This window comes from Vicugna pacos, chromosome 32, assembly GCF_048564905.1.
Source record: "Vicugna pacos chromosome 32, VicPac4, whole genome shotgun sequence".
NCBI classification, from domain to species: Eukaryota; Metazoa; Chordata; class Mammalia; order Artiodactyla; family Camelidae; genus Vicugna; species Vicugna pacos.
The window spans coordinates 20,482,120-20,493,081 of record NC_133018.1 but is presented as its reverse complement, the minus strand read 5'-3'; the positions used below and the strand labels follow the sequence as shown (position 1 = coordinate 20,493,081).

Below are 10,962 nucleotides of genomic sequence, written 5' to 3'. Positions count from 1 at the left end.
GCGGCGGCCTGCGAGTCCAGCCGCGTGCCCCGGCCGGGGCGGGGGCGGGCTTGGCCCTGGGAGGGCCCCCACCTCCCGTCTCCCTGGTGGCTCCCCGCACAAAGCTCCCTTTGATTCTCCACAGCCTGGTTTTCTGGGGTTTTTTTAACCTGAGGTGGGGATTTTTTTTCTCCTTTGGCAGCAAGTGGTGCTGAAATGTTTACACTGGACGGGTGGACGGAGGGGGTGCTGCTCCCCTCCGGTGCCTGCAGACGCTCCCGGGAGGAAAGCAAGTGAGGGGCGAGCGCGCAGACGCTAGTGGGAAGAGCCCGCCCTGAACGGCTCGCTCTCGCTTGGTCCGACTAGGTCCGTGGGGAACCCACCCCCAGTACAGAGACCGGAAGGGGACAGGGACTAGGAGAAGACACGACAGCCTGACAGCAAGGCTCACGTTCCAGCTCCTCCACTTACTGGCTGACCCGGAGCTCAGTGTTCTCATCTGTGAAATGGGGCAATGACAGGACCTACCGTGGGGGCTGCTGAAGGGTCAAATGTGTTCACTGTGCCCAGTGCCCACCAGTAAGGCATCACTGTTACCTCTGGGTGTAAGAATTGACACTTCTTGTGCAGATTGTACATTTTCTCAACTGCATAAGTGTTGCTTTTACAGGGTAAAGACATTAGAAGAGGGGGAGGGACAGAGGGAAGAAGGGATGGAGGGGAGGAGAGAGGGAAGATGGAGGAGGGGGCCCTGTCCGTGCAGAGGCGGGCCAGGGGGTTTGGGGGCGGGGGTGGGGGGTGGGCGCTGATAGGATGTCGTCACAGCCACACCCAGTCCCCCTGTGACGTGCCCAGCTTCCTTGAGCACCGTCCCCACTGTGCAGGGGGGAGTTCCACACACTGAGCCGAAAGTCACTTCCCCCCCACTTAAAGCAACTGTAATATAATAAACAAGACGCAATATTTCACTTCTTCATCCTTTCTAGGTGTACCATCAATGGCATTAATACACTCCCAATGCTGTGCAACCATCACCACCATCTATTTCCAGAATGTTAATCACTTTCCCAAAGAGAATTAAGCAATAACGCCGCTATTTCCCCTTTCCCCAGCCCCCTGGCAACAGCTAAGCTACTTTCTGCCTCTAAGGATTTACATATTGGGGATATTTCATATAAATGGGATTGTACAGTATTCGTCCTTTTATGTCTGGCTTCGTTCATAGGACAGGATGTTTCCAAGGCTCATCCGTCTTGTGGCACATGTCATCCCTCTTTACGGCTGAATCATATTCCATTGTACGGATGGACCGCATTTTGTTTATCCATCCATCCGTGGATGGACGTGCAAGTGGTTTCCACTTTAGGGCTGTTATGAAAGGAAGGCTGTACCGCTGAACACTTCAGCGTTCTTGAATCCCCAGACGGTGTGTTGGTTGGTTTCAAACAGTGACCACAAGGATGAATTTATTGCTCATCCCCCTAGGAAGCTGCCTCTTCATGAATAAGGATGACATGCCGGGGACGGGGTGAGAGTCAACAGCTCGGAGAAGGCAGGAGTCAGCCATGGGGACAGATGTCAGGGAGGCAACAAGGCGTGTGGGGAACTGGGGCCTGGGGCTGCCTTGGCGATGTTTATATTCTGAATTCCAACGCCTGGGATGAATTCTGCATCTGAGTTCCTTGGAGAGAGAGAAAGGGAGGTCTTTGAGTTACAGACGCTTGAAACACATACAGCTCGCTGTCAGAATGCAGGACCTGGAAATATGCTGGGGGTTGGGCAGAGGGAGGGAGACGGAAGGGTGGGGATCAAATTTCCGGCTGGTTTCAGCTTCATCCTCTCCGCGGGATGACCCAAAGCTGGGTTATCTGGTGCTAAAAGATTTGATCAATCTGGAGTGACCCCGCCCTGATGCTCTGACCTACATCCTCTGAAGAATTCGGTGTCTCGTCTACTTAACCTTTTTTGCCTCCCTCCATCTCTCTCAGTCTTGTTCCCTTTGTGCATTTGTCCCCACATTTTTGCCCCTCCCTGTTTCTAACCTCATGTGTCACTTTATTTTAGGAGAGTCCCTTGCGTACAGCATGTAAGCTGGATTTTGTTTTTCGGATCAACGTCTGAGTCAGCCTCTGTGCTGTCTAACCGATGTATACTTATTTTCCCAGCGAACGCAGGCGACGTTCCTTCTCTCCTCCTGTTTCACATTCTGTTCGGTCATCTTCGCCATTTGCATTTGTTCACACCTTGTATATCCAGGTAACGTTTTCTTCTTCCTCCCTCTGGTGCAGTGGAAGATGTAAAGTGGTTTTAATCACACTGAGGTTAGCCTTTACATAGAGAGGATTTTAGTCTCTCTGTGATTCTCAAGATCAAGAATGAAAGGGCATCTTGTAAAAAGAGACGAAAAACAGTAAATAGCTTCTACTTTCTGCTCCCTGTGCCCTGTTTTTGTGTGGATGCAAAACTGCGGCCTTAGAATATTTGTTTTCCATTTTCATCATGAGCTTTTCTTTCAATGATCGTCTTCGGCATATCTGATGCTGTTGGCGGTCAGACTTCCGCCAGTTACTAAGAGACCATCATTCATTCCTACCCGCGTCTTCCTGTGTATCTTTTCCTTCTGCGATCTGGGCAAACCTTTGCTTGTTGTCTACCTCGCGTGCTGTCTCTCCTTCAGTTTCTCCAAAACACTGCTTCAAACAGCTCGTGTAGCTTCCCTTTCCTTAAAACATGCCCCTTCTCGGACCCAGGTCACTTTTTATTTTGTCATCCTGGTGTGTTGGCTTCCTTTTTGGCGCTGTTTGTAAGAACTGTGGTCTTGTACAGTATGGTAGAGTTTGGATTTTTTTTCCCTGTCGGCCAGTGGCTCCAAGTGCCTGGCTACTTCTCTGCTTTTACTGAACAGAAGTCCTTCAGTCTTAGCGGACATGACAGAAAAGGAAGTCACGAGGCTTTGCTCTACTTAATTTTATTCTTTTTTTGGGAGGGTGGTTATCATTCATTTGCTGTAATTTTTTTTATTATGTGATGGTGACGGTAGGTCCTGGAAAGCTTTTCTTTTTGTTGACATTTTATTTTGCAAAATAAAGTTGATAACACTTTTTGTGGTCCATATATAAATATATATTCTTTTAATTATATACTTGATTTATCATTAATCCAAGATTTAGGAGAGGAAGTTTCAGTTTCCAAGTGGCTGCCTTTTTGTTTTGTATGATTGTAGTTTACACTTTGGTTGTTAATTGTTGGTTTTATGTAATATTTGCTCTGGGATCGGTCGATGTATACCGCAGATTTTTTCTTTTTTAATTTGTAGCTTTTTTTTTAAGAGGAGGTACTGAGGATTCAACCCAGATCTCGTTCATGCTAAGCATGCGCTCCACTACTGAGCTATACCCGCCCCCACGCCCACCCCGCCCCTGCCCTGGCTGTGCTCTCTGTGTTAAAAAAACAGAAAAACAAAACAAAACAAAACTATGCCCAAGTCCGGAGCTGTTCCCTCTGCAGTAGGGAGGATAAACTGGAGCCTGAGGCATGAGACAAGGAAGACAGGAGACTAAAACCTGTCCAGGTGGGAAATGATGAAGGGCTGGAAACCATGGTGATGGTGGAACTGGAACAAAGACCAGATGCAAAGACTTCGAGTCTGATGTCTTAACAAGACCCAGGGACCTTTCAACCAAAATCTCGGGGAAGAAGGAGAGACAAAGCGAAGGCCACAGTTTCCCAGCCTGGGCCGCAGGGTCACCGAGGGGCCTGAATCTGTTTGGGGTGAGAAGACATGGAGCTCTTTGTGGGCAGGCGGATCACGAGAAGCTGCAGGCACCCAGGGGACCTCCTGGGGGTGTAGAGACAGCCCTGGCTCGCGGGGGTGGGAGGGGGAGGGGCAGAGCCAAGGTGAAGGTGTGGGGTTGTCGCCCTGGGCAGGGCTGCGACGTGGTCACAAGACACGAAGCCCTGTCCCCAGCCTCCACGGCCCGCTGGCCCTGCTTCCTCACAACAGAAGGCGCCTGTATCAGTCAGCTCAGGCTGCTGAAACAAAATATCCCACACGGGGTGGCTAAAGCCACAGATAATCATTTCTCACAGTTCTGGAGGCTGGGATGCCCAAGACCAAGGTGCACACAGCTCTGGCGTAGGGCGAGAGCGGCCTCCTGGCCCGCAGAGGCCGGCGTCCTGTGTCTCGGGGGGACAGAGAGGGAGTGCTGGCGTCTCCTCCTCCTCTCATCCCGGCGGCACCCCGGCAGGAGGGCCCCACCTCCAGATGCTATTGCACTGGGGCTTAGGGCCTCCACGCAGGGCTCAGGGGGGACACAAACCTCCAGACCATGACAGCACCCTTTCTGAGAGGGGAATCACCCCTGTGAAAACGCCCTGGCGCCCTGGCTAGGGATGGATGCGTCCCACAGTCAGGACCATTTGCAGATCCAACTTTCTGGTCACATTCCGCTTGGACACGTGGTGGCTACTGTTCCCCACAGGAGGTGGGGCCAACGCCACCCTGCACTTCAGTGACAACTGTACGCCTGATAATCTTGGACTTGTGAATTAAATATCGGAATTTTCCTTAAGATCCTTAGACCCCTAAACCACCCAAGGGTCCATCAGTGGATGAAGGGGACAGCAGCAGGCGGTGGGCCCACGCAACAGAGGAGGTTTCAGCCAGAAAAAGGAAGGAAGCGCCTATACCTGCCACCGCACGGACGAATCTTGAAAACACGATGCTGAGTGAGGGAAACCAGTCACAAAAGGCCACGGGCTGGATTGTCCCACTTTTATAAAACTTCCAGAATCGGTAAATGCATAGACAGAGAGTAGATGGATGGTTGCCTGGGGCCTCAAGGAAGGGAGAAGAGGGAGCGACTGTTTCATGTGTTTGGTGCTTTCTTTCCAGGATGAGGAAGATGTTTTGAAATCAGAAGGAGGCGGTGGCTATACGACATGATGAAGGTGCTAAATGCTGCTGAACTGTTCATGTCAAAATGATTAATTCCATGTTACCTGAGTTTCACTTCAGTAAATAAAAAAAATTAAATAAAGCAGATTAAACCCAAGCTACTTAAGCCTTTTTTTTTTGGAAAGAGCCAACACGTCACTAAATGAACCTGCCACAGTGCCTCAGGGTGCCGTGCGTGTGGGCTGTCCTTTCCACGTGTGCTGCCAAGCCCTTTGCCAGTTTAATGGACCCCAGGGACCCCTCCTCAGAATAACATATTTTAAAATGTGTAGCATAAAGTACACAGGTTTGCAAAGATGCTAAAACCTATTTACAAAACAGAAACAGACTCATAGGTTACCAGGGGAGTGGGGTGGGGGAGGGATAAACTAGGAGCCTGGGATTAGCAGATACAAAAGTACTACATAGCAAATAGGTCAACCACGAGGTCCTTTTATAGCACAAGGGAACTATATTCCATATCTTATAATAGCTTATAATGAAAAAGAATATGAAAAGGAATATGTATATATATATATAATGGAATTATTATGCTGTACACCAGAAACTAACATACCATTGTAAACTGACTATTTAAAAAAAACTTTAAAAACCAGCCATCACAGTATTAATCACAGACCTGATACCATAATTACACGTGCTTCTTTAGAGACGCACACGATGCACCTAGCGGCCGGTCTGGGACTTCTGTGACTTTGACAGAGTGACATGGGTCAAGGGTACTTCACGACAGCGGCAACAGCTGTGACAGGACCTGCAAATACCGCTGATTTTTACAGGGACTAAAGTCACAGTTTCCGCTCACTGTCGTGGTTTCCTAGGGGTCGGCGGCGTTCCTGCGGGTCGCTCCGGCTGCTGAGTGCGGGGCAGGAGCCAGGAGGTGGCCGGTTCAAACCCAGATGATTCCCGCATCCTTCCACTCAGCGACCCTCTCACTTCCCACCTTCTTGGGGCCTTATTTCTGTTCCTGGAAATGGTCCAGAACCCTCCCAAGCTGGGCCACTGAGTCACGTGATGCGTCCTGCCCTACTTCGCTCTCCAGCAAGACCCAGTTGTAATCGCTCTCTCCTCCCTGCTCCTTCCTTCAGGTGCCTCAGCTGCTAAGTCAATAGCTTCTCCCCCAGTAGCTTCCTTGTGTTGTTTATAAAAGCCAGCCCGCTATGGGGGCTTTATTCACTGGTTCGCCATGAGGCCTTTTACAAGAGAACTGGAAAGAATTTCCTGGAGGGAAAAAGGCTGGGGGCAGCGTCAGAGAAAATACTAGGTGAGGGCCCCTCCCCCAGCCCCCTCCCCTCTCTTCATTCCTTAGGCCACTGAATGTATAAAAGCAGTGAAGGCTACGTGTTTCTGAGCAATCTTTCTTCGTGTCGGGCCCGGGGCCAAGGGCCGCGCTACAGGCTTTCCCGTATAAATGACGGCGTGGTAACGGGCAGCGTGAAGGGAGCGCGGTGTGGCCGCCCTGCTCGCCGGGGCCTTCCGCGCCGCGTCTGTAACTTAAGATCTTACACAGGGCTGGAGCAAGTTCTCGGTGAGCAAGGGCTGGAATGCGGCAGGCACTCCTCCAACCGCAGGCCCAACGGCAGCGGGGCAGCCCGAAAAGAAACGGACACCGGGTTCCCCATCCTGGTATCATTTGTTCGACTTTTGAAAACATGGAAACTAGAGATGATCAGGAAGGTTTAAAGATGAATGTAACAAGAAGACGCATGCCTGCCACTGGGTTAAGAAAACACCACCACCAAACAATGGAAGTCCGGCTGTCTCACCAGATGTGACCGTTCTCCTGAACTGCATGTTAGCCATTCTGATGCATTTCTTCAAACAGTTCTATATATGGATGAATGTCTCCCTAAGCCCTATGTGTTACATGTTTTTAATATATGATGCATAATAGCGTATCTATATATATGCTTAAAACATAATATATAATATGCAATATACACTTAAGATATGTATCTGTTCATCTATGATGTGGGTCTCGGACACAATGTTGTCCTTCTAAGTCATCCACGTTGGCATTCATTTTCATGACATACAATATCCCCTCATATGAACACACTACATTTATTTACCTGTATTAAGCTGTTTCCTGGCTTGGTTTGGTTTGGTTTGGTTTGGTCTGGTTTCCTATCATGCACAGCACAGCTAGGAATACTCTTGTCTGCGTCTCCTTGATTTTCTAGGGCAGTATTTTTCAAAATGATGGCGGTGTCCACTGATGTGGATTGAAATCGATTTAGGGAGCCAAGGTCAGCGGTGCCAATGGTAAAGGGGACCAGGAAACAAAGTCTTAGAGAGCGTCACACGGAGTGAGACTGAGCAGGTTTCATGGAACTTGTACATCAGGGATGTGTGTGTGATGGGGGTAGCGGGTGTGTGTGTGGCAGGAACATTTAGGGTCTACTCTCTAGTGACATTCAGGTATACAACCCAGCATTGTTAACTGCAGTCACCCTGCTGAATGTGAGATCCCCAGAACTTACTCACCTCTCACTGAAGTCTGTACCCCAGCCAACATCTTACCCCAGTCCCCAGCAACCACCATTCTGCTCTGTTTCTCTGACTTAGTTTTTTTTTTGATTCAGCGTATAAGGGAGATCATGCCATGTTTGCCTTTCTCTGACTTATTTCACTGAACATGATGCCCTCCAGGCTCATCCATGTTGTCATTAAAGGCGGAGTCCCCTCTGGTGTAGAGCTGAAAGATGCCCCATTGTGTGTGTGTGTGTGTGTGTTTGTGTATGTGTGTGTGTGTGTGTGTGTGTGTGTGTGTGTGTGTGTGTGTATCACCTCTGATATAAGATATATCACCTCGGTACCCGTTCAGCCATCAACAGACGCCTAAGCTGTTTCCACGTCTTGGCTGTTGTGAACAATGCTTCAGCACACACGACAGTGCAAGTATTTCTATGAGGCAGTCATCTCATTTCCTCAATACACACCCAGAAGTGGGATTGTTGGATTGGATGGTAGTTCTGTTTTTAATTCTTTGAGGAGCCTCCATACTGTTTTCCATAGTGGCCACACCAAGCTGCGTTCTCTGGGGCCTCTTTCCTAAGGGGCACTAGTCCCATTCCGGAGGGCTCCACCCTCGTGGCCTAGTCGCCTCCCAAAGGCCCACCTCTTAACACCACCACACGGGGGGGCTGGGTCTCCGCCTAGGAACTTGAGGGGACACGCACGTTCAGCCCACGGCAGCTACTCTAGGGAGTATATTTAGGAGGGGGCTGCAGTGTCACAGGGAGTGCACAGCACAAGCTTTGACAGATGCTGCCAAAAAGACCCTTCAATCACACGTCACCGCCATTCGCCTTTCACAGCTCCTCCCCACTGCTCCAAACCACAAGGCTTGCTAATGAGGGCTAAGACCAACCCTCTGGGTCCCCATGGGATGCTAGAAATTAAAATTACTGTGTCCTAGGCAGCTTCGGAGAACACCGAGGTCAGTCTATAGCCCTTAGCCGACGATATTTCCTTGACGTGGGAGCACACTGGGGCCAAGTGGGTTTGTATCCCAAGAGAAAGAAATATTCTGGGCATGCGTGAAAGAGGATGATGATGACATGGGCTCCTTGGCCCTGTGGAATCGCTACCGACCTAAAGACGCCTAGACAGAATTTGAGGGTTCAGCCCAATCGATTTAATTTCCTGTTTATCAACAACAGTAAGAGCCTTTGGAGAAATATAACAGAGTCCCATGTCTTCGCAGTATAGCTTTCCTAACTCCCTGGCTGCAGTCCAAAGCTACTTGAATAAACAAGTTTAATGCACCTTGGTAAACTCAGCCTTTCCTAATGTAACTGCCTGGATTACGCCTTCTCTGCATTTCTTTACTCAGGCCTCATAAGATGCGAATGTCCCCATTTTACAGCTGGTGACGCTGAGGCTTTCAGAAGCTTAGCAACGTATCTGAAGTCTTGAAGCTACTAAATTGCGGAGCAGAGACTGTGAAGCTGAGGGGTTCATCCTCGGAACCACATTCTTGACCATCAAGACATAGGGCTTCATGGGGTTGCCTCTTACTTCGTAGGGTTGAGGGTTTTTTTTTTTTTATTTTAGACACAGTCAAGGTAAACAATGAGGCAAAAATGGGTTAAATATGTAGCTTGGACAGGGGTAAAGAAAGTTCCTCTTTCCTTGGAAAGAAGAAGGAAGGAACGTTACAGTTCTGGTGTGCAGTGAGGAAATACAGATTCATTGTTCATTAGTCTAATTCTCGCCCAACAAACGAAAAAGGAAGTAAGTCTGTTAAAAACAAACAAACAAACATAAAACGCATTCCAAGGAACCGCAGAGAAATGCCTTTCTAATGATTCACCTGTGAACATCGACCTCCCAGCCCCTGCGCTGGCTCCCTGGGGTTGCCACGGCCACGGACTGAGCAGCTTAAACAGCAGGAAGTTATTGTCTCACAGTTCTGGAGACCACAGGTCCCCGATCAAGGCGTTGGCAGGGCGGTGCTCCCACTGAGGGCGCCAGCAAGGACCTGTTCCAGGGCCCTGTCCTGGCTTCTGGACGTTTCTTCTCTGGTGGCACTGGAACGCCCATCTTCATGTGGCCGTCTCCCCGTGTGTGGTGTGTGTGTGTGTGTGTGTGTGTGTGTCTGTGTCCAAATGTCCCCCTTTTATGAGGACACCCGTCATACTGGATTAGCGCCACCCTCCTCCAGGGTGACTTCCTTGTGACTAATTCCATCCGTCAAGACCCTGCTTCCAAATCAGGTCATATTCCGAGGCGGTCAGGCCTCCAACATACGAATTTGGGGAGGGGTACACAATCCAACCCATCACAGCTCCTCTTCACCAGAGAATGACGTAGCGCCAACTTCAACCAATTTTTCCAACTTCTTGTTGAGTGCCAGAGGGCAAAGGAAATCGAGCTGAATTCATTACCTATAATCCTCTATGGTGCTAAATTCCCAATTCCTCTCTGTATGATGCCCCTATGACACACGTGTGCAGACACGCTTACCCAGGCGCACACACAAACACACACTCACACACCCATACTCACAGGAAGGGTAAAAATCCCATGGAGTTACCAATAGGGTTAACTTGAAGTGGTGGGGGGAGCATAACTTGGAAAAACTGACTTTGGATTTGAACCAATCCCCCAACATTTGAAAAATTGCGTGAGGATTTCAGGGAGCCGAGAACGGCCCCCGAGGCTCGGGCCCCTGCCTCTCGGTTTTGCTCCAAGTCTTTTGCACAAGAGCCCAGTGTGGGTGGGCGGCACGTCCGAGGCAAAGACACAGTTACTATTATTTCGGGCTTCTCCTCACGCCGGCAGCCACAGCTCCCGCCGCCCCCCGAAAAGCCAGACTGTCGGTCAAAACCAGAGGTGTAACTGATGGACCCGAGTGCTCAAAGATGCCCCATTTCCCTCGGAAAACACCACGTTGTTTCTGCATAAAAGCGCGGCAGACCCGACACCGACCAGACCAGCCGCGTCCCAGGTCTCGGCCGCGTGAGGGTCTGTTCCCGAGGGCAGGTTCGGAGGTGCCCCAGGCGAGCACTGGAAGGTGATGGGGGGATACAGAGACCTTTCTCTCTTCACAATTTTGCTTCAGCGGAGAACATTCATTTTTAACTCATGTTTTCCTAGTTAGTGAAACAAAGTGGGGTTTTGGTCAAAGATCAACTCCGACTCTTAGGAATCTAAACTTCTAGAGATTAAGGGACTATATGTGAATTTCCTTTTTTGTCCACAGTATTCCTTGAAAACAAATTTTTTTTTTGGACCAGGTGGAGGAAAGTCACTGGTGTCTGCCAATGCCCCCGGTGACAGAGCGAGTCATTATCAAGCGTTGTTCACGCTTGTCTAACGTCTCTGGGCTCCAGGTCCCATCTGTCTGTCTGTATCTTTGACACAAACGCTTCGCTTCCGTCTCCCAGCCCCAGTTCCCAGGGATTCATACCAGGTGTGAATTTAGATGCATCACCTCCCTCCTCAAGACTTTTCTTCCTCCTGGATTCTCAGTCCACCAGCATCCTCTCCTCCCCAAGATGGGGCTCCCTCTCCGTCAC

At 49.8% G+C, this 10,962-nt stretch overlaps 1 long non-coding RNA gene across 1 annotated transcript; it reads left to right on the top strand.

The window, feature by feature from the left end:
* Positions 1–3,626: 3,626 nt before the first annotated feature.
* Positions 3,627–5,004, top strand: LOC140690873 (uncharacterized). Its single transcript, XR_012066213.1, has 3 exons — positions 3,627–3,750; positions 4,552–4,774; positions 4,874–5,004. It is a non-coding gene; the product is annotated as an uncharacterized lncRNA (long non-coding RNA).
* The last annotated feature ends 5,958 nt before the right edge of the window (positions 5,005–10,962 follow it).